Source organism: Pelodiscus sinensis, chromosome 16 (assembly GCF_052426305.1).
Source record: "Pelodiscus sinensis isolate ZL-2025 chromosome 16, ASM5242630v1, whole genome shotgun sequence".
Lineage (NCBI taxonomy): Eukaryota > Metazoa > Chordata > Testudines > Trionychidae > Pelodiscus > Pelodiscus sinensis.
The window spans coordinates 2,637,657-2,656,172 of NC_143067.1; the positions used below are offsets into that span (position 1 = coordinate 2,637,657).

General features: G+C 48.4%; 1 long non-coding RNA gene across 1 annotated transcript in view; it reads right to left on the reverse strand.

Annotated features, from left to right (window-relative positions):
- Nucleotides 1-1,728: 1,728 nt before the first annotated feature.
- Nucleotides 1,729-18,516, reverse strand: part of LOC142818756 (uncharacterized) — an 86,733-nt gene continuing 69,945 nt past the window's right edge. Inside the window, exons 3-4 of the long non-coding RNA XR_016346930.1 lie at nucleotides 7,798-9,165; nucleotides 1,729-4,628 (exon numbers count right to left, since the gene is read on the reverse strand). This is a non-coding gene — a long non-coding RNA (uncharacterized LOC142818756). The remainder of the gene's footprint in view (nucleotides 4,629-7,797; nucleotides 9,166-18,516) is intronic.

The following is an 18,516-nucleotide window of genomic DNA, read 5'->3' on the forward strand; positions in this document are numbered from 1 at the left end:
CCTGGACCCAGGGGAACACGCTCGAACATGCCTGCAGCTGCTCTGATTGAATGCGTGTGGTGAGCATTAGTTATCACACCGCGGTGGGACTCTGTCATCCACATCACATAACCTGAGCGGCTTGACCTGCATTGCAACCGGCGAGCGGCGTGGGAGGGGTTAAGCAGGATCAGATGCTACAGCCCATTTCCCTCCATGCAACGCACACTGAGTCTACAACCACCCGGAGCGACTGATGCCTGAGCCGTTAGCACCTGGAATACTGCACCCCTTTGGAAACCCACAACGGGCCATTGCACCCCACACACCTAGGCTTTGTCTACACTGGCGCGATCTTGCGCCAGAAATATGCAAATGAGGCTAAGCGTGGAATATCGCACAGCCTCATTTGCATATCTAATGAGCCGCCATTTTTGCGGAAGAGGCTCTTGCGCCAGAAGGAGCTGTCTACGCTGCCCCTTCTTGCGCAAGAAAAACCCTCTTGCGCGATGCCCTTATTCCTGAAAATAATCAGCGTAGCAGCATTGCGCAAGAGGGGTTTTCTTGCGCAAAAAGGGGCAGTGTAGATAGCTCCTTCTGGCGCAAGAGCCTCTTCTGCAAAAATGGCGGCTCATTAGATATGCAAATGAGGCTCGGCGGTATTCCATGCGTAGCCTTATTCACGTCTTATGCAGTGGCACCTAGACCACAGCAACAGAGAAGTCCGAGAGACCTCTACAGTACAGGCTGGAAATCAGCTGGTTTGTAGCTCAGATGGTAAAGACTCTTATATTAAGCTCCCGAGGGTCTCCGGTTCAAATCCCCCTGGTGGTGGGCATCAGGCATGTGAGTTACACCCTGTCTTACTAAGTGCTGGCTTCAATCAGCTGTTTCAGATCACTGTGGCTCAGTCACATTATTCCTCTCTAACTCCCACCATTGGATCAGCCTGCCCACAGTTTGATGGGCTGTCAGTGGGCACAGGGAAAGATTCCAGCTGTGTGATCCTATTACCCTACAAGTATCCAGCCCAATGACTAAGGGAGATGATAAAAACAAAGGTTATGCCTGCTCTGTTCCTTAGGCTGGTGCAGCATCATTTACATTTCTTTTAAAATACAAATGCACAGTTAGAATCATAGAATCAGAGCACTAGAACTGGCAGGGACCTCGAGAGCCATCGAGTCCAGTCCCCTGCCCTCACGGCAGGACCAAACACCGTCTAGATCATCCCTGACAGGTGTCTGTCCCTGCTCTTAAATATCTCCAGGGATGGGGATTCCACAACCCCCTAGACAATTTATTTCAGTGTTTAACCACCCGACAGGCAGGACGTTTTTCCTCATGTCCAACCTAAACCTCCCTTGCTGCAGTTTAAACCCATTGCTTCTTCTCCTGTCCTCAGAGGCCAAGGAGAACAATTTTTCTCCCTCCTGATTGTGACACCCTTTACATAAGAACAGAAGAACGGCCAGACTGGGTCAGACCAAAGGTCCATCTAGCCCAGTGTCCTGTCTGCCGACAGTGGCCAATACCAGATGCCCCAGAAGGAGGGAACACAACAGGTCATCCGCACGTGATTCCTCCCCTGTCACCTGCATCCAGACTAACAAAGACCACCCATACTGGCTAATAGCCATTGATGGACCGACCCTCCATGAATTTATCTAGTCCTTTTTTGAACCCTGTTAAAGTTCTAGCCTTCACCACATCCTCTGGCGAGGAGTTCCACAGGTTAACTGTGCCGTGAGTGAAGAAAAACTTCCTTTTGTTTGTTTTAAACCTGTTGCCTATTCATTTCATTTGGTGACCCCTACTTCTTGTATTGTGGGAACAAGTAAATAACTTCTCCTTATTCACTTTTTCCTTATACCAGTAATGATTTTATAGATACTTGATGTTCTGTACAGGCTGAGCCAGGGTCTGAAATGAGATGATCACCAAAGAAACAGAATGTAAAGGGCCATATTTGCCGTTCAGGATTTGCCTTCCTACATGGAAACAAATCCCCCTGGCTCTCCATGCCCACCTCAACAAGAAGGCACAACCCGTGTGACATTGGTTTTTGAGAGTACACCCAATACAAAAGGCATCTCAGATGGGTCTTACCCTGAAAAAAGCGTATGTGTGTATCTTTAACCATCGGAGGCATTCCTCTGGTGTTGATGGGATGGCCCTGGGGCTTGAAAAGCGGCATGTGCAGCGTGGTTTTCGGGATGGAGGCCGATGGGAGGAGTTCACTAACATCCAGGGAGGATAAGGTTTGGCACTGTGGCTCTATGTGTCTGTCTACATGGCACCCAAAGCCAATGGGACCCAGCTTGTGGATTTGGAGCGTCCATACAGCACTGTAACCTGTGTTACAAATACTGGAGCAAGGTCTCACAGCTGGGTTCCTGTGTGTGTGTACTGTGCTATGCCACCCTTCTGCCTCGACCTGTGTCCACACTGCAAAGTTCCCAAGCTTAGCCCCGAGTCCCAGCACGATTTAGACAATGTCCCATCCTGACCAGCTCTCCCCATTCCCATCAGGGTCCTGAAGGCTCGCTGACCCAGGTCAGATGGATCTGTGTGTGAACTCAAGTGGGATTAGGGCTTCCTGTTGAGTGTGCAATGTAGCCCTGCGGTAAGGGTACATGGTGGGGCTGCTCCATTCCAGCCATAAAAGGGATAAAGCAGGATGGAGGGAGCCTGTGCAGAACCCCAGCCAATCAGGGAAGGGCTTGTAGGGAGCCAACCAGAAGGCAGCTTGCTGGGGCTGCCCTGTTATAAGAAGCTGCTCAGCAGAGCAGAGGGCAGTTGGGTCCTGACTAGGGAGCGTGCAGGACCTGGACAGAGCAGTTCTGGGCAGGCTCAAGGGAGCTGGAAAGAAACTCCAGCCTGCTATCTCCCAGGCTACAGAGGCAGGAGGGTGCCAGGGCCATGGGGATGCGGCCCAGGGAAAAGTGAGAACAGTAAAGGGGGATTGACGGAGGGTAGGACAAAACTGCTGCCAGAGGGACCCTGAGCCAGTACCCCAAGTAGTGGGCAGGCCTGGGACCCCACTTCTGCCTCGCCCCGCACCTTGCCAGCAGGGGTAGTGGCTGATGCAGACTGTGGCTTGCCCCTGAGGTGAGGGGCTGGGCGTTGGCTGCAGCTGGCCACGGTGGCAGGAGCGAGACTGAGGCTGCTGCTAACCCCAGAAGGGGGCGAGAGACCCGAGGGCAGTGTCCCGAAGAGGACGCCGTGGGAGTGACGCGGGTCCAGAAGACGTTCAGAGCAAAGAGCGACAACGGGTGAGACCACGACCAAGAGAGGGCGCCCTGCTGAGTCAGCACTAATCCCCAGAGTGGCCAGCAGGGGGCGCCATGGTGGTGTCTCCACCCCATCACAGGGTACCTGTACAATGCATAACAAAACAGCACAGGCGGTGAGAGCCTTCAAGGACCGCCTCTCCCAACTGCGATGGGACTTAGGGGCCTAATTCCCTTAGGCACTTTTGAAAATCCCAGCTGAACTCTAGGGGTACTACTACAATCAATGGCAAATCTCCCGTTGGCTCGTGATTTGCAGCACATGGAGGAAAATGGAGAACAGACTGTTCTTCAATAGGAAGAGCATCGCACTGCTGGCAATGAAGCCAAACTAAAGCTACCAGCCCACAATTGGACCCAGGGAACATGTTGGCTACAAGGTCAGCTACATCAGTTGGGAGTGAGTTTCACTTAGCTGGAGCTCCTCTGCGCTTGTCTAAGCAGGATGACCAACACAGCAACTGACTTGTTTGCTCCAGGACAGTCCTTTGTCTCAGCTTCTAGATCACCAGGGTAGCTATTTAATTCAAGTTCTTTATTGTTCTTCCATGGGATTGCTGGGATGAATTTCCTGCAGATGTCAATCACAACAGTAGCAGTCTCCCACGCTCGCTCTAGGGAAAGCCATGTGAGAGAGCAAAAGGGGGCTTTCTCTCAACCTGTGGAACTCCTTGCCAGAGGAGGTTGTGAAGACCAGGACTTTAGCAGGATTCAAAAAAGAACCAGATACATTCATGGTAATCTCCATGAACTAATCTGTTCCATCAATACTTACTAGCCAGGGTGGGTAGGAATGGTGGCCCTAGCCTCTGTTAGAGGCTGAGAATGTATGACAGGAGAAGAATCACTTGATGGTTACTTCTTCTGTTCACTCCCTCTGGGGCATTGGCCACTGTGGGCAGACAGGACACTGGGCTAATGGACCTTTGGTCTGACCTAGTGTGGCCATTCTGATGTTCTTATGTTCTGAAATCGCCTTCCCCTGCCATACAGTATCTTGTCCTCTGCATCGGTGCACACTTGGCTAAGCTATGCAAAGGGCTGCATAAGAAAAAGCACCTCGGTTTTCACCAGTACATCTCCTCCAACACTGTCTTTGCCAGTCGAGGGAGGCGCACCTCACCTGGTGAGCCTCAGTTTCCTTCCATTCCTATCACCCTGGTAAACAAGGCACAGCATGTGCCAGACTGCAGCAGTGCCGCCACGTTGCTTTCTCGTTAGTTTCATGGCCTGAGGAACTGAAAAGGTTCGTGATTTTCCTTTTTCGGGTGCTGTCTTCAGCTGGCGAACCCTGGAAATTCACCTTTCAGTCACTCCCTCTTTTCAAGAGCTGTCGCCATCCGAGCTACTTCCCTGCTGGAAAAAAACCCCAGTAATTTATGCAAATTAGAACCCTGATTAGCATAAAACTTCTACTCGTAATAGTGGGGTTACTGAAGGGAGATGATAGGTAAAATGATCTCCTTAGCGATAATTAACTTTGATCTCTTAAATCACAGTTAACTTTAATAAAAGCGAGAGAGAACAAATGACATCGCATCATGGCAACTGTAGAAAGGCAGAACATCAACTTTAGTTGCCGACGTCTTGATAAGCCCTGTGCTCAGAGTGAAAGTTCTCACTTAATGACACGTTTGGTAAAGGGCTGTTGGGTCCCACGCACTGAGATTAGAACTTGCATATACTTCTAGGAATACATGTATGCAGACATGAGACTGCTCATGTTGAAGATAACAACAAACATTGAAATATACTGTAGACGACTTTGCTATGGCTATGTCTACACGACAGAGGAAGATCGAAGCTGCTGCTACCAATCTTCCAGAGTTCGAATTAGCAGTCGAGGGAAGACGGCTAATTTGAAGTGAGGGGGCGCTACGGTCGACGCTGGTAACCCTGCTTTCACAAAGAGTAAGGGAAGTCGAAAGAAAAGTGTTCTTCCTTCGACTTCCTGCAGTGTGGACAGTGCCAAAAGCCGAGGTAAGCTACTTCGACTTCAGCTATGCAATTAATGTAGCTGAAGTTGCATATCTTAGTTCGACTTTGTCCCGTAGTGTAGACATACTTTATATCAGTGTTTGTCAACCTTTTTTATATAAAGTACCCCTTTTTCAAAATAAAAATTATAAGTATCCCCAGTACCTACAGTTTTCAGATACACAGTTTTTTTTCTACCATTGCAACACATTTGTTTAAACAACTTAATCATAGCCGGGTGGGTGATTGTTATTTTTGTACTTTTTACCCCAAAATTTCAAGTGCTGTAAAACTTACAACAAAAATTCAGTTTTCTCCCAATTTCAGTTGTGTTGATGTACTCCCCCAAACTTCTCTCGAGTACCCCTAAGGGTACTCGTACCACTAGTTGAGAAACATTGTTCTATATGACCTAACCACATGCCTGTGATGTAGGTAAATATTAGCCCAATAGGAAAGTAATTGGTAAACAAACACTGAGCAGTTAAGAGACTTAGCCAAGGTTACACGCTGCCCAGTGTCAGAGTCAGATGACTGGTCTCAGACTCGTTCGATGGGCTAAACACTGGATGCTGAGCTTTCTCATTACTGAAGGCAGTCTGATTGACCGAGCTCATGTTGTGGGAGACCACTTAAAAAGAAGTGGGAAATGAACATGACGTAGGCATCTCCGCAGACACAGGACAATGGAGAGTTAGGAAGCAGTGGGCGTGTTACAAAGTGTTGTGATAGATTTAGCAGAGTTTTTATAGTCCATGTGACAAAGCTGTGTGCCCAGGTATTATGCAGGTTTCCTTTGAGGCTGAAGGCACAGAGGTCTGCTAAGGTGTGATGACTCTGTGAAAGGACATTGTCAACCAGAAAGGACATTGTCTCAACGACTTGATTACCTGCATCCTGCTTCAAAGACCTTTTCAGACCACACTTGAAAGAGAATCATTCATGCTTAAATTGGACACTTTACACTTAGGTTTAAACAAAGACATTAATTATCTTACCCATTACAAAGATAGCGTCCCCAATTATCACCTCTAATATCATTAGCTCACAGACATTTACCTTCCCCCCATTCCCCTTCTGTTCTGAAATTTGATTTGTCCTTTTCATATGTGTTCATTTTTTTTATTGTATCCTTTGGCATATATGGTTGTGACAATTTTCTTCCACTATTTGATCTGAGGAAGTGGGTCTGGCCCACGAAAGCTCATCATCTAATAAACCATCTTGTTAGTCTTTAAAGTGCTACATAGTCCTGTTTTCTGTGAAAAGTGTTTGCCCGCAGGTGATAGGGGGGTTGATCTCCCTTAAGGACAGGTTGGGGGTTTATTATAGGTGGGGCGCATTGGCTATTGGTCAGACGGTTTGACACCTCCCCGTGATAAGACCCTGTTTTCAGTTGCTGAGACCTCAGGTTTCGAGCCAAAAAAGGACGTTTGGCACCATTCGCGTTTCAGTAAAACATTTTCTAAAAGTTTCATTTTTTGCCCCCTTGTGGAAAGAAAAATTCGGAAACCTCAAACGTTGCCATGAAGTAGAATCACGCTTCTTCGGAGGGCGCGAGCAACAGGGGAGAACTGGGCTTGGCTGGACAAAGAGCCAAAGTGAGGAGGAGGGCAAGGAGATTGGCCAAGAAGGAGGGAGACCGGGAGCCAGTGAGCACAGGAGCAGGAGAAAAGACAGGCTGAATGAGTAGCCAGGAGGGGACGAACTGTCACTGGTGAGGCAGAGAAACCAGCATTTGGGGAGCTTGTTTGGGGACCAGACGTAGGGGTCCAGTGTGGGGAGGAAGCAGGCAGATGGGCCTTTCACTCACTCGCGCACACACTGCTGTGGAGCCTGGAATAGCCCCCAGATATTTGTGTCAGCTTGTGAAACCTGCTAGCAATGCATCTCATCCTCCTAATGCTCATCCACACAGCAAATGCCAACCTACTACTGCTAGTGGTTACTGCATTAGCTCAAGTGGGAGAGGACTGTGTGGTGGATCTAACGGTTCAGACCCCGCTGATGGCCCCTGTTAATGTGATGTCACATGAGGAACTGTCTAGTTCTAGCTATTTTTACACCCTCTAGGAAATCACACACACAGATTGGCTGCTATCCTTCCTTGGAGGCATGGGGTAAGTTTTTTCCCTGCCACTGCTTGTCACCTTTCTCTTGCAATGCTTGGCGCTGGGGGTCTTTATGGCGGCACCTGGTACCTCCCCATGACGTGACTCCTCTTTGAGGCTGGGGTGCTGTCCCTCAGGAAAACAACTCGTCCTGCCAGGCATATCCCCAGGGGACACGTATGCCCCCACCTCTGGCGGGCCACACTCACCAAAGACAACAGGACAGATGCAGAGGGCCTTGCTCGCGACAGGTGGGAAAGACTCCCAGGAAGACAGGATTGAGATGATCGAAAAGATGAAAACACCCCCCGGAGAACAAATTTCCCACCTTCCCCTCAGCACACAATACTCAGTTCTCGCCCTAGCAGCTGCCAGGGCGAAGGGAGCACTAAGGAGAGGTCCTGAGACAAGGGTGACAGTGCTGGGAATTGGCTTACACAAAATGAAAGGGCTCCCTTCCTGCGTCTTCACCGCTGGCCAGGGTAGAGTCCTCTCCTGGCTTCCCGGATGGTTCTGGATAGGTCCTGGGTGGGTTCTTGCCTCCCTGCGCACTGCTCTCCTCGTCTCACAGCGGTTCAAAGTCTCCCGTGGTGAGGGACTGGAGTAGAAACAGGAGATGCCCTGGGGCGCCTGTCCCAGTTCCAAATTCAAACTGTGGAAAAAATGAAATTAACCGTGGTCCCTTTGTCTCTGCCTCAACCTTTTCCTCTCCCATTGAAAGTCTGAGGGGGGGGGGGGGGCTATGTCTTTTTTCTCTCCTCACCTCCCCTATTGGCACCCTATCTAAACCTTCCAGAAATGTGTGAATGCCACAAACGTCATCGACCTGCTCTTCTTGTGGCTGGATGACTTCGCGCTGCCTTTCAGCCTACATGCCTGACCACCTACCCACCCACCCCCAGGCATTGGACCAGGCCAATGGGAGTTTGTCAACACTGCATAAAAACAGCCGCGGCTGGTCCAGGCCCACTGAGTCGGGCTGGTGAGGGTTCAGATTGCAGGGCTATAAACTTGTATTTGGGCTGGAACTTGGGCTCTGAGACCTTCAGGGGTCCAGTTGACTTACTGGATCCAGTTCCTAAAGGCCATGGTTCCTGCAGGGCCCAGTCTTGTCTACACTGGAATTGTAGATTGATTGTAGCCTGCATTAACAGGCTGTTAATCAACACTGCTGCTGCTAACTCAATTTAAAGACATTTGCAGCCATTTGTTTAGCACACGAGGACCTACGACCAGAAACGAATGTGTGTGAAATGTTCAATGGGCAGCAGCTGAAAAAAATGGGGGGAAAAATGAAAAAAACGTGAAAGCTGTTTTTTCTCCCCACTGGCTTCTAAATAGGCCCATTTCCCTCCATTTGTGACATTTTAGCATGCTATTCTAGCAACTTTTTGTGTGTGTTTGCTAAAAGAACAATTTCCATGACGATTTCGATTAAAACTTGATGTAGAAAAGAATCACCAAAAAATTATTAAACATGGATTTTTTTTCATAACGGCAACAAAAGTTTGTAAAAAACCCCATCATTTTAGAAAAAAGGGCCGCTGTTTTGATAAAAAAAAGTTTCTTGAGCAGCATCTTGTGTCTCCCTGAGCCGAGAACACACACGAAATCATGTTGTGGTTGCGGGGTGTCCCCCACACGGATGAGATACCACGCCGCGGTGACAGCAGCCCTTTTACATGGCTGTGAAACACGCACAGTTTGCTGCAAATGCTTGAAGCAACTTGAAAGATTTCCGCTGCGCTGTCTCTGCTCTGCTCTGAAGGCCCGCTGCTGACACGAAATCTCCAATGTTAACACCCCTGAAAAAACACAAATGACCAGCACTAAGACAATCATCGACAATGCTCAGCATAGACGGGCAGGGAATGTTATCAGGGAGAGCAATGCTAGACTCCTGGAAAAAGTTTCCTAGAGTGAGCTGAAACGCAGAAAGCACCGGAAAGGGTGTCGCATGAAAAAACTTCCAAGACATCCTTGAGTGGAAGTTTGCCTCATACAGGATAAATATGTACTCTTGCAGCTGGATGCTGGTTCCACCTACCACCAAACTCCCAACCAGGGCTCTCTGGTCCACTAATGGGCTAAGAAGGTGCTGGACCAGCATCCTGCTTTAGGGAGGTACAACCTGTCCAAAACTCTCAGGCTATGTCTAGGCTGCAGGCTTCTTTCGGACAAAGCTTTTCCGGAAGAGATCTTCCGAAAAAACTTCTTCCGAAAGAGAGCATCCACACTGCAAAAGAGATCTGCTTTATAGACAGATAGGCTGTGTCTAGACTACATGCCTCTGTCGGCAGAGGCATGTAGATTAGACAGATCAGCAAAGGTAAATGAAGCCGCGATTTAAATGATCGCGGCTTCATTTACATTTACATGGCTGCCGCGCTGAGCCAACAAACAGCTAATCAGCTGTTTGTCGGCTCGCCGCTAATCTGGACGTTCCACCTATCGACATCAAAGCCCTTTGTCGGCAGCCCCGTTATTCCTTGTGGAATGAGGTTTACCGGGACTGCTGACAAAGGGCTTTGATGTCGACAGGGGGAACGTCCAGACTAGCGGCGAGCCGACAAACAGCTGATTAGCTGTTTGTCGGCTCAGCGCGGCAGCCATGTAAATGTAAATGAAGCCGCGATCATTTAAATCGCGGCTTCATTTCCCTTTGCTGAACAAACAAATCTACATGCCTCTGCCGACAGAGGCATGTAGTTTAGACGTACCCATAGTGTCCACACTGAATGGATGTTCTCTCGCATTTCAGCTGTGATTACTATGGTCAGAATGGCCACCAGGGACCCTTTGCTTTTTCCTCTTTCCTCTTCTCCAAAAGAACTCCCTCTTCCCCGTCCACACACACCTTTTTCCGAAAGAGCTCTTTTGGAAAAAGGCGTCTTTCTCGTGGAAAGAGGTTTACCAATGATGGAAAAAACTCTCTGTTCTTTTGATATTTTTTTTGAAAGTACGCAATTCCCAGATCTAAGAAAATGTCAAAAAGTCTCTAAGCAGCGATTAAATATCGCGAATATGGTATGTCATATTAAACACTTCATAGAGTGTTTCAACCTTCGCTCCAAGTTTCCTGGCTTTTGCGGGTTTTATTCAGACCTCTTTTGTCATTTTAGTGAAGATTTTAGACTATTCAGTTCCAGCACATTCACTAAAAGAGCTGTCAAATTCTTCCATGATGCATCTGGAAGAAACTCATCTAGTTTTAGGTGTTGTTTACACAGACCTAGTTCCAGACACATGGACTGATGTTTGCAAAGCTTTTGGGAAACCTGGGTCAAAGTTCAAGCACATTTACCTCTCTCTCTTTCTGATTGTATGTGGAAGTGAGAAATGGCCGGAGAAGATGATGTTTGGACCTCGATTAGATTAGGCTGTGGGGTTTGGTTTATTGGCCATGCCAAGGCGAAGGGCTGGCTTCATTTTCGATGCTGCACTGCTCTGATGGGCTGTTTTGCAGATTTTTTGTCCCAAATTGGGCAAAATCTCATGGGATTTGCTTATTTCATGAGATTTCCACCATTCTATACCATATCTTAATGAATTCCAGGAACAACACCCCTCTCTTACTGCCGCCTCAGTTGGGACCCCAGACATGTTCATAGCCAAGGTTTCAACCCCGCCGCTGCCCTGAAATTTGGGAAGGGGAAATATTTAGATGTACCATTTCTAGTGAGAACCAGGAAACCAGGAGAAAGCACCTGGGGAGTTTTCTTGTTTAGACCAGCTACAATGAGGGGGTTTGCACAAAAAGATAGCCTGAGTGAACAACCCCAGCAAAATTCAGTGCAATGTCTACACGATGAGTTTTCGCTGCAAAAAATATGCTAATGGAGGACTCATTTGCATGAGTCACACTCATTTGCATATTTCTGCCGATTCATTTTTGCGCAAAAACAAGCAGCGTTGGCATTTTCTTTTGCACAAAACCCCTTTTTTCCACAAGATCCTTATGCCCCCAAAAATGAGGTATACTGATCTTGCAGAAAAAGGGGGGTTTTGCACAAAAAGAAAATGTCCACACTGCTTATTTTTGCGCAAAAATGGATTGGCAGAAAATATGCAAATGAGATTGCAACTCATGCAAATGAATCTCTTATTAGCATATTTTTCCAGACAAAACGCATCGTGTAGATGTAGCCTTACAGAAAAACCTCACGAGGCTGCCCAAAGGGTGGTAATGCACATGAAAAAAAAAAACAACAACAGGATTTTATGAAGCCCAGTGAACCAAAACCTACTGGTTCGTCACAGTGCTGTAGCCAGAAAACCCTTTCTCCTCAACATGAACCCAGTTGATATACAGGTCAGCGGTGGTGACAGAAGACAACAGGAAAAGAGAGGTTAAATATAAATACAGCATATGAACACACGTACACGCACACACACGGACACACACACGTGAGAAGATTTGATTATTTTAAGTAGTTCATTTAAGAGTATCTTAATAAAATATGATGCTGTGTTGTCTCAATACATGTTAATTCATGGATGTCATCCTAGAACCGTTACTGGAGATTTAACGCTCCAGGTTTCTGCAAAAACTCTGTTAGCGACATCTCAATGTATTTCCTTTCTCGCTACTACAGATGCAGACCCCCTCTACCCACTCACGGCATCATCTTATCCTGTCATCTCGCCTCCTTTCAGACGCATGAAATTAAAGAGAAATGGCTGTCTTCCTAATTTCTATTTCCACCCAATGTCAGGGGAGAAGGAAAGGCAAATTTTTTTCCAACTTTTTTTATACATCTTTTAAAAAGAAGAGAGATTTTTTTATGGTACTTAGCAGACCTTCCCTTGCAATTTAAAACTGATTTCCAGGAGCTCATCTATTCCAATCTCCAAAGCCTATTTGAAGGCACTTCTGAAGGTGCACCCTGCAACCTGTGTGTAGCAAACTCTTTTGAATCTTGTCCTTGAAACAAAAATTAGTGCCCCATGGGAACTCAGCAGTGCAGACAACCAGTAACTGCAGAATGACTGAAAGCAGAGCCCAGAGTCCTTGCGGCGGGGAGGGAGGAACTGGATGAGAGAGAGTGAGTGTGAAGATGAGAAAAGCCTTCAGGAGCCATTTGGGAGACAGTCACTGGGAAGAAGAAAGAAAGACATGCACTAAAAACAACAGAAACACAGGTGGAAACAGCCTACTGGGAAATCAGGCTGTCAACAAACAAAAGCCGAAGGCCAGAAATCAGTTTCAGTAGCAGCCCCTGCTAACAGGGCGTCAGTGTTCAGTAAATAAATTAGCAGCAGCGTTGACTGTTTGGAAATTAGTAGCGACGCCATGAAAGAAGCAAATGACTTGCTTTTATCGGGAGCGGAAGCAGTACGCTTCCAAAGCCACCCTCGCCTGGGTAAAGAGACACGGAGCTGGCTGCATCCACTCAGGTTCAAAGAATGCTCAGAATAAAAGTTTCAGCTCATTTACCAGCGGCTCAGAACTTCATTTAGAGCGAACCAGATTCGTCTACCCCTGGGCCATATCTGACGGCAGCTCCCCCTTGACTAGTTCGTTACTTAGGATGAGTGCTATAAAAACTTGACAAGTGTGTGTGTGTGTGGTGTGAGTGCGTGTGTTGTGTTTGTATGTGCGAGGGTGTGAGTGTTTGTGTTTGTGAGTGAGTGTGTGAGTGTATGAGTGTGTGTTGTGTTAGTGTGTGTGCTTGTGTGTGTGTGTTTGTGTGCGAGGGTGTGCGTGTGAGTGTTTGTGTTTGCGTGTATGAGAGTGAGTTTGTGAGTGTATGTTTGTGTGTGTGTGTGTTGTGTTAGTGTGTGTGCTTGTGTGTGTGTCTGTGAGTGTGTGTGTGTGTGCGAGGGTGTGCGCGTGAGTGTTTGTGTGTGTGACAGTGAGTGTATGTTTGTGTGTTGTGTTAGTGTGTGTGCTTGTGTGTGTGTGAAGGTTAAAAATAGGGTTTGGACACTATGCAATTAATGGGAAACTTTGGATCAGATTCTCAGCTGGGGCAAATCAGCAAATCTTCACTGACGTCAGTGTAGCTCTGCTCAGTTTGCCTCTTCTGAGTATCTTCTCCTTTATCTGTCTAGGAAGGAGCCCTGTGGAACGGGATCTAGGAGTCATAGAGGACCACAAGCTAAATACGAGTCAATGCTGTGACACTGTTGCAAAAAAACCCAGCATGATTCTGGGCGGCTTTAGCAGGTGTGTTGTGAGCAAGTCACGAGAAGTCGTTCTTCTGCGCTACGCTGAACTGATTGGGCCTCAACTGGAGGACGGTGCCAAGTTCTGGGCACCACATTTCACAAAAGACATGGAGAAATTGGAGACGGTCCAGAGAAGCGCAACAAAAACGAAAGGTCTAGAGAACATGGGCTTTAAGGGAAGACCGAAGGAATTGGGCTTGTTTAGTTTAGAAAAGAGAAGACAGAGGGGACATGATAGCGGTTTTCAGGTACCTAAAAGGGTGTCACAAGGAGGCAAGAGAAAAATTGTTCTCCTTGGCCTCTGAGGATAGGACAAGGAGCAATGGGCTTAAACTGCAGCAAGGGAGGTTTAGGATGGACATTAGGGAAAATCGTCTTGCCTGTCAGGGTGGTTAAACACTGGAATAAGTTACCTAGGGAGGTTGTAGAGTCTCCATCTCTGGAGATATTTAAGAGCAGGTTAGACAGACACCTGTCAGGGATGATCTAGACACTGGCTGGTCCTGCCGTGCGGCAGGGGACTGGACTCAATGACCACTTGAGGTTCCTCCCAGTTCTAGGATTCTATGAGTCTATGATCTATGAGTCTATGATCTAATTAAAGAGGAGCTAGTGAGCAGGTGCCCAGTACGGTCACTCACGAAGGCCCGGCTTCGGAAAAGCGCTGAATCTCTGGCTGAATGGGAAGCACATCCTTAAGACCCATTGACTTTACTGGGATGTACGCACATGCTTAAATTAAGCACATGCTCAAATTCCCTCTCTGCCTGGCGACGCTTCCTGAGCCAGGACCATGGTGAGAAGATACGTATGTGTGTGGTGATAACTAAGTCAAAAAGAAACTCCCATGCCAGACCTGGGACCATTTGACCCAAAATAGAGAGGCAGTGAGATGAGAAAGAACCCTGCAGCTTCCAAAGGGGATGAGCCATTAACGTCTCTATTTCATTTCCGCGAGGCCAGCCATGCTGCGAGTGTTGGCCGCTGGAGTCGGGTCAAAGAAGCACACCCTGCATTTGGAATGGAGGAAGGGCGGTTCTGAGATCCGATGGGAATTCGTCCCACAACCATGGCCCAGCCTCCGAGATGGCGCCATCACCAGTGGCCCTGGAACTTTTTTTGAGGGGTAGGGAAGCTGAGCACTGCCCCTCCAATCTCACCCCTCACCACCACAGGCTGGGGTCACCCCTAGAGTCACCAACTCTTCCGGTCTGGATGCCATTTGCTGCCGTGGCATCCAGTCGAGCCAGTCCAGGAGAGTTGGCAACTGGAGCCCGGGCAGCAGGACCCATGAGGTGCCAAAACTCCCAGGACCCCAGTGGAGCTGCCTGGAGGCCAGGACCTGAGGCTGGTGGAACTGGTGGCAGGGCTAGCCCCTGGGTGCAAGGAAGCTGGTGGAAAACTTGGGGGTGCTGCAGCACCCTTACGTCCTGTGCCTACGTCCATTGCCCTGCTGCCTACAGGTCCACTCAGCAGAGAGTTGTCAGCCGCCGGCCTCCGCACTGTGCATCAGCCGTTCCTCAGAGCTACCCTCAGCCCAGCCACTGAACCCTGGGAGATAAGACTAGAGAGCTTCAGAGCGACGTGAGGGGAGGCAGACCCCAATCTCAGGCCGGCAGGAGTTGCTCCCCTTGTGCCTGGCTCATGCCTTTAGGCCGCCCTTCCATGCCAAGTCAATTTACCCACAAGTTTCCAACAGCCAAAGGGAATTGGAGCCAAACCGCGAGGATGAAGTGGAGCAGGGTGGGAGCCAACCTGGCTCTGTGAGCCTGGCCCAGCTGTAGGGAGAATAAAAGCTTCCGAGGGGAAGCCAAATTCGTCTGGAACTAGAAAACCGTAAAAAACAACGACGAGTCTAGTAGTGCCTGAAAGACCAACAAAACACATCGATGGGACCATGAGCTTTCGTGGGCACAACCCACTTCTTCAGATGACTGGAGTATTAAAAGTCCAGATCCAAGAATAAATAAAAGAAGGGGGGTGGGAGGAGGAAAAAAAGGAGGAAAAAAAAGGCATGGCCGGGCACTCATGAATGGATCTCCAAGTCACCCTATTGTTTCAGGCCAATTCCACAAGCCAAATACACAGGGAAGGGTTGGAACTTAATTCTATTTACAAGTTTAATTCTTATCAGAGTGGAATGAACAGAGACTTCGGCTGGCTCGCACACGACCTTCCACATCCTAATGACTTAACCCACCAACCAAACAATGGAGGTGCTTCTCAGCCTCTTGTAACTACTTAAGCAATCTATTCACTGTCTTTTTTCTCCTTTTATTTCTCCTCCCTTCCCTTCTTTATTCTTGGATCTGGACTTTTAATACTCCAGTCATCCGAAGAAGTGGGTTGTGCCCATGAAAGCTCATGATGCAATCACATGTTTCGTTAGTCTTTAAGGTGCTACCAAACTATGTGTTGTTTTTTTCAGTTTTAGTAAGGAGAATATAATTCAAGTAAGGCCTGTGTGACATATCTCGGCCTTCAGGAACTCGGTGTGCACAGGAAGTCCGATAGACAAACTTGAGTCCTAATGCCTGGATAATAATGCAATAAGGTAGAGAAAAAAAATCTATTCAATGGCTAGAAACCCGTGAGTTATCCTCAGACACTGAGGAGAAGGAGGTATCAATTGGTCTCCCATAGGGATTGATACTGGGGTTGGTGTTAATCAATATACTCATTAGCTGCCTAGGGGAGAATGGATAGCCAGTCATCATCAGGTCTGTGGGAGATGCAAAGGAAGGGGGAAGTGATGGGCGAAGGTTACCTATCAGCTACAGAGCTAGTTAATATAGGGTTTTTGCCAGATCGGTAGGAGGTGGTATACAAATAGGCGTGTATACCACCATATAAATACAAAGCAGGGGATGGTGTCTGAAATGGGATACCCCACCCGCCAACCCTAGCAGGGCGGCATCGTGCAATGCCCTTTCAAAACCAGCCCAAAGCAGGGAGACGCGGGCAGTGGAACTGGTTAACCTCTCATTTCTGCAGAGCGCTGGCTGGGAGCCAAGCTATACTGATAGCCAAGGGTCCAGAAGAAGGTTTGAAGAAAAGGACAAGCTCAGAGAGGATCGCTAACCCAAGGCCAAGAGCCAAGGTCAAGCCAAGCAGAGGCAGCTCCCATTAAAAGGAAAGAAGGCAAAGGAAGACCAGGATCCTTAACCAGGAAGCAGAAGAAACATTGCATTAGTAATGAGAGTGGGGCATTGGGATTAAAATACTGTTGGATGCGTCCCGGGCACAGTAGATGCTGGCTTTCTCCATGTTTTCAAATGTATTTTTGCACTCTCAGCCATAGGGGCTGGGTGTTTTGTTAAACGCTTGTGTCGTCGTGTGTCTTACAAACATACACTGGTGACTTGTAAGTGAGCCTGGGCCCCAGTTTGCTTTAATCTACCTTTGCACAAAATCCTGGCTGGGGCGGGTGTGGCGGAGATTCTTCTTGGACTTGAAGATCAGGCGGGACCATCGTGAGCATCTAGTCCAGGAGCTGGATCTGGCCTGCCAAGCCTTTCCATCTGGGCCGTGGCTCCCCCTCAGGCAGGGAGCAGGCCCAAGGTTCAGAGCAGCTGGCTGCACCAGGGAGGAGAGGAAAGGAAAGCTTTGTGCACTGCCGCCGCCCCCAGCACAGTCTTTCAGCTCCCATTGGCTGGTTCCAGCCAATGAGAGCTGAGAATTTGTGCTGGGGGCGGGGTCAGCCAATGGAAACTAGCCAATGGGAGCCGAGAGATTGTGCAGGGGTGGGAACAGAGTGTGAAGTTCCCTCCCCCCCTCTGTTGGCATTAGTCCAGCGGTACATGGAGTAGCCAGCTGCTCTGAGTCTTGGGGTGCAGAAGGAAGGGAGCCTGCCCAAGGGTCCTGCTGGGCTGCTGGCCAGGAGCCACCTAGTAAGTGTCTCTTGGCCAGAACCAACACCTGGCCCCCATCCCCTTATGTACCCCCAACTCCCTGCCCCAGGTCATCACCCAAATCCTCTGCACCCCACTCCCCAGACCCAGCATCCCCTCCTACACTCCTCCCCCTGGCCAGAATCCTCTCCTGCGCCCACGCCCCCTCCCAGACCCTCCACCCCAATCTCCTGCCCAAGGTCACAACCCCCTCCTTCACCCAAACTCCCTCTCAGAATCCCCACCCCCTTCCTACACTCCCTACCCTGATCACCAGGGCCGGATTAAGACCTTTTGAGGCCCTAAGCACTGAAAAGATTATGATGCCCCCCCAAGTAATTCCAAATAAAACGATCAGAAACGATTGCTCATCCAGATCTAGTCTGGCCCTCCCATGCATTACACAGGCCATAGCATTTGAGCCAGCGCTTCCTGCATCAAGTCCAGAGCGACTCGTTCCCCGAGACCATCCCTTTGAGAACGTCTTCGGAATCTTCACTCGAGGACTTCAAACGATGGAGAATCGACCACCGTGCTTGGCGTGTTTTGGCTCTGATGAGGTGTCCTCCCCGTTACTAATGGGTGACTTATTCCCAGCACGAATCATAGAACGCTAGAACTGGAAGGGACCTCAAGAGATTATCAAGTCCAGTCTCCTGCCCTCACGGCAGGACTAAGTACTGAGTTTTCCAGCTATTGGAGCACATGATTGCGTTACCTGACAGACTAATTGAACCTTCTACTTCCAAACATCTTCTCCCCATCTAGTTTCCTAGTGGTATCATCTCTCTAGATAGTCTACTACAGCAATAATCATTATTATAATAGATTTGATGGGATTTCTGCTTCTCTCATTGGGTTGTTGTGTAGGGTCAAGACGTGTAGAACCTGGTTTTGATTCACAGCTTTGCGATGGAAAATAAGAAATCTTTAAGCAACCATTCTTAGAGGCATGTTTGCTGATGTTACTGTTCAGTGCAGCCAGATCTCATAGCCCCATTAGTTGTGAGAAAAGGATAAAATTACTCCTCTTCATTACCAACAAATCACAGCTAAGCCTTTGCTAGCTCTGTACATTTTAAATCCCCATTTTCT